General features: G+C 39.0%; 1 protein-coding gene across 8 annotated transcripts in view; it reads right to left on the bottom strand.

Annotated features, from left to right (window-relative positions):
• The window catches only part of LOC143019952 (uncharacterized), a 573,751-nt gene that overhangs the window by 452,696 nt on the left and 116,055 nt on the right, over positions 1 to 5,000 (bottom strand). For 3 of the 8 annotated variants that reach the window (XM_076175984.1, XM_076175983.1, XM_076175985.1), the window contains exon 2: positions 4,727 to 4,768. The exons of the other annotated variants lie outside the window; for them this stretch is intronic. The gene's annotated coding sequence lies outside the window, so the exon portion shown is untranslated. The remainder of the gene's footprint in view (positions 1 to 4,726; positions 4,769 to 5,000) is intronic. 8 annotated transcript variants of the gene reach the window in all.

Genomic DNA, 5,000 nt, shown 5'->3' with positions numbered 1-5,000 from the left:
ATGGTACAAATCGTCAAGAGATTCATGTATTGCGCGCGTTGACGTTTCGAGTTCGACTCAGTTCGTGAGTTAAGGACGAACATCAATTCAAGGAAGTCGCTCAGTGACCATCCAACTTCGTGCATACTGGACACGACACGAGTTAGCGACGAGCGAAAGCGATGTCCTAGCGTTGTTATAACCTGAGCCAAGTTGCAAAGGACAGACTCCATATCAGTACTGCAACCACGTGAACAGTGAGCCAACATCTAGTTTATTAACAATTTGTACATCACCAGAGTTCTCCACGGCCAAAACATCGGCCCTTGTCACCATTTCATAACAATCATCAGAGTTTTAACTTATTCTTTACTTGATTATGTGATCTTTACACTTGACCCAGTTATGGATAATAAAGTCATTTGTCTGTATGATCTTTTGTAGTCCTTTTCGGCTCTTCAATCCCCACCCTGGGTTCGGCATATCTTTCTCCACAACTTCCTAGACCCAGCAGTCCTCTCCCCCCCTCTCTCTCTCTCTCTCTCTCTCTCTCTCTTTTTTTTTTTTTTTTTTTAGACGTTACCTCTAATAATAAAGACCGGTTCACCACAGCCCTCTAAGCTATCTCAACGACATGATCACAATGTGCATATTTCTATTCTTGAGTACTTCAGCTTGTTTCATGAACCGTTCGTTAATTACCATCCCCAGCAGGCTCTATGTATTTCGGGGTTAGGTCGCGAATTCTTTGCATGTCTATATTATTTGAATTAGGAAACATACTATTGAACATAATTTTTACTTTTAAAGGTTTCCCAACTACTCAATTAAAAGTAAAAATTCTAATTGAAGACTAGCCTTGACCCTTACACTCCTTTGCCAACCAAGTTGCAGTCAGACAGAAATCTGTTTGTCTCATCTTTAACTTGTCCCGGCGCATTCATGTATCTTGCTCTGAAAAAGAATTACCCAGTTACCGAGCCCCTCCTTTCGGCACCAGCCTTAAACGCCTTCAATTTGCTGCGTCGTTTGCTCAATGCCTGTTAGCTACTCAGCTGCCTTATTGCCTAATTTTGCAATCATGTCAACAGTCACAACAACGTTATCTTCCCTTTTCAGCCTCTTCACTGATCTTGGCTTTAGCTAACCCAGAATTCGCCCATACGTTACGCCTGGGGTTATCTTACTGGGTTTCCACGGGTTTTAATCAGCGCCGAGAGATGGGAGTTTGTTTGAATAGAAATGACTTCGGTTACAATATCTAAATGTTCAAATCTCCAAATATCAAATTATCTTTCCGGCATACGTAGCAAAACTGAATGACGAACTTAGGGATTGCAAACATATAAAAATGTTATACGTACAATTGTAATGTTCTTAGAAAAGTTTAGGTTTCTGTAAGCTAAGTCATATTCTACACATTGAAATGGAGGGTGGAGGTAGAATGTGGGAGGAAAAATAGCCCAATATGATAACCCTTTTACTTATTCTATCTATTCTCCTTTATTAGACTATGTATTCCAACAATTACCACTTTTTTTATTTCTATTTCTTCTTTTATTCCTGTCCATACAATTCTTGACATTTCACTATTGTAATCATATCAACTACCACGTACATAATTATTCCATTGTCACTATTGAAGCCCTTATCTTATCACCTATCCATCTGAGGCCCGTTCACACTAGCTCTTTGAACCGCGCAAAAACCGCGGTGGTATTGCATGGTCAAGAAAAAAACTGCCCGTTTATATCTGAACGCTTCCACTGACTTACACTGTAACAGGACCGCGGTGGTATTGCATAGTCAAGAAAAAACTGACCGTTTATATCTGAACGCTTCCATTGACTTACACTGTAACATGACCGCGGCGGTTCGAACCGCTAGTGTGAACAGGGTCTTACGCTTCTCTTTCCATCAAACAGGCAAGGTCATCATATTAAGACATCAGGTTAGGACTCGAAGTAATGGGTTTAGATTTGGACAAGTTTACGTTTAAGAATGAAATAAATAAGAACTACTTTACCAACAGAATGGTTAACGAATGAAATAGGTTTAGTAACCATGTAGTGAGTGCTGAAACACTTGTTTGATATAAGATAGGAATGATGGGTGGTAATGAACATGGAACTGTCTAGTGTAGGTCTTATGGTCTCTTGCAGTCTCTTCCATTCTTATGTGTTCTTATCCTGTCTGAATGAGGACAAATAGACCCATCCTCTTTTGTCCGGGAATTTCTTTTATCTGATGCAATTCTTCAGGAGCGAACCCGAAACACAATGGACAGCAAGAGAGATACAAGAAAAAAGTGCGGAGGCAAGCCAAGATAATAATACAAATTACATCACACAAGAGTCCAGTGACTACGATTTGTAGGACACGTGATAACAAGACAAGGACCAGAGATTTCGTGATACGAGGGAGCGCAGAAAGCGTAAAAACGGGAATGGTCTGGAAGAGAAGTGCTTCGGTAGGATACTGTAGTGCCTGTAGACGTTACACAGCAACAGATCTGATGCAATCGGGATTGATTCGAAATGACAGGGAGAAATGATGCCCTACGTCTCGAAATCGACATCCGGGTGCAATGAAGTGCACATGCGCGTAAGGGACGTTATGAAAGGAACACGTTTTTTCGAGTGGATGTGCAAACGTTCCAACGTGTACAAACAACTCCTAGTTTTATTTACCAGTTATGTTTGATTTTCTGTTGCCGTTTTACTTTGTTTTGGGGTTTTTTATTTTAACGCCAATAAGCTCTGGGAATACACCATCTTTCCCGGCAATTTGCCCGACGTGTATGTTTATCTACTTGGGAAATGTTATTTCTTGACTTCTTTCGCACTAAAGCCTTTTCCTGATGAAATCTGTGTTTCTTGTTTTGAGTGTTTGCAGCCTGATGTAATCGTCTTTACCTAAGTATCTTTTCCTCTGTCCAGAATAACGAGATCTCCCTCTCTCCCTCTCTCCCTTCTTTCCTCAAGAGTTGTTATTCCTAGTGAATCTAGGCTCTGTGAATAACAGATCTTGTAAGCGATAAACCTTTTTTGTTACCTATACTAGCTCTATTTTCTAGTCTCATTTTACATGCCTATACAGTATATATATGTATAAATCTATGTGTATATATGTATGGATATATGAAATATATGCATGCGTGTACATATGTATGAATATATGTATTACAGTATATATGTATGTATACATGCATTTATGTGTGTATATATGCATGTATGCATATATACATGTATGTATGTATGTATGCATGTATGTATGTATGTATGTATGTGTGTATGTATGTATGTATGTGTGTGTGTATGTATGTATGTAAGTATGTATGTACTGTAAGTATACAGTATATACCGGAAGTTACATGATGGACAACTGAATCCATAACTCACGGTCAAAGCTATATTGAACGTTTATTCAATTTTTTTTTCTTATACAAAAAGTAACTACACGAAGAATGAAATACTGACAACAAAAAATGCTGAACTGTACAACAATCCTTTACGTGGAACAAGTCAGGAATAGAACTCAAACCTTGACCAATATCTATTTCGCCCAATTTTCCGTACTTGGCCCAAAACACACACACACACACACACACACACACACACACACACACACACACACACACACACACACATATATATATATATATATATATATATATATATATATATATATATATATAGTTGCAAAGTTACAGGCTTGCAATGCCTCACTGCAAGGTAGACATCCATAACTCTGTGAAAGAATCGGAAAAACGGAAAATTGAAAGCTGCCGTCCCACCACAGACTCCGCCGTCAGACCGGCGCCTGAAATACCCCGGAAGTCAGAAATCTTCGGAATACGACAGTTTTCTGAACTCGCCGCTCCAGTCCACTGGCGCTCGCCACAATGGCCGTTTATGCACTGTTTCCTCAATTCCTGTGGGTCACTTCATCACTGCAAAAAAAAAATCGTTTGGCAGCCGCCATTTCGTGCTAGTTCCGCGGGCGTGGGTCCTCTGGGAACAGCGTTTCATAACTTGAGTTGCTAGCATCCCTCTGGGAGTGCTGAAATCAGTTTTAGAGGGTACATGGCGGTAAAATATCATCTCCCTTTTCTTTGCTTTTTCTCGGATTTTCTTACACACACATGCACACACACACACACACACACACACGCACAGACACACACACATATATATATACACATATATACATATATATACATATATATATATATATACAAATATATATATATATATATATATATATATATATATATATATATTGTCAAGAACGATACCAGTTGGTTTTAGTTTTGAAGAATCATCAAAATAAATTATTAAGAAGTACTTCACTTCAGCTTCTTTTCTCCTTCTAGTAATCGAATGACACCCAGAGTTAGAGGATGCTAGACTAGCAAGACCCGACTACAAGAGTGCTAGGATCGGAAAAGGGTTAATCAATGTTGCTTTAGGAACTTTTTTTTAGGGCCTCCAGGGGACCTAAAGGGAAGAGGTAATGGTCTTGCTTGCTTAGGGAGGTTCGTCGGTGATCGACAACGACAGTGCTCCGGTGAAGTGAGATGGTTTTGAATGAAGTTGGGTGGTGATATTGAGGTCTTTGTCGCTGATGCCAACGAAGTGACTGTGTATGGGGGCTTCAACTGACAAACAACTAAGATCCATTCATCCACACCCCAAGGGTTTTTTCCCCCTTACCAGAGAGGTAGCCAAACAACTAAGATACTTACTGTTATTGGTCAATGCAGATATCTGGGCACCGGATTCCTCACCTGGTCAAAGAAAAAATAAGGTATATAAACATTAAGGGATACATTCTAAAACTAAAACTAAAACAATAACTTCTTGTGATTTTTTCAAGAAATGTAGTAATCTTTTTGTCACCATTATAAAGTCAATAACATTCATTTGATTGAATAAAAGGGGATTCGAACTCTGCACTCTGAGGTAATAAGATGAATGAAATGAATGAAATGAATGAAATGAATGAAATGAATGAAATGA

This window comes from Oratosquilla oratoria, chromosome 38 (assembly GCF_046742065.1).
Source record: "Oratosquilla oratoria isolate Oo_2021 chromosome 38, ASM4674206v1, whole genome shotgun sequence".
In the NCBI taxonomy this organism is placed as follows: Eukaryota; Metazoa; Arthropoda; class Malacostraca; order Stomatopoda; family Squillidae; genus Oratosquilla; species Oratosquilla oratoria.
This window is presented reverse-complemented; position numbering and strand designations above follow the sequence as displayed.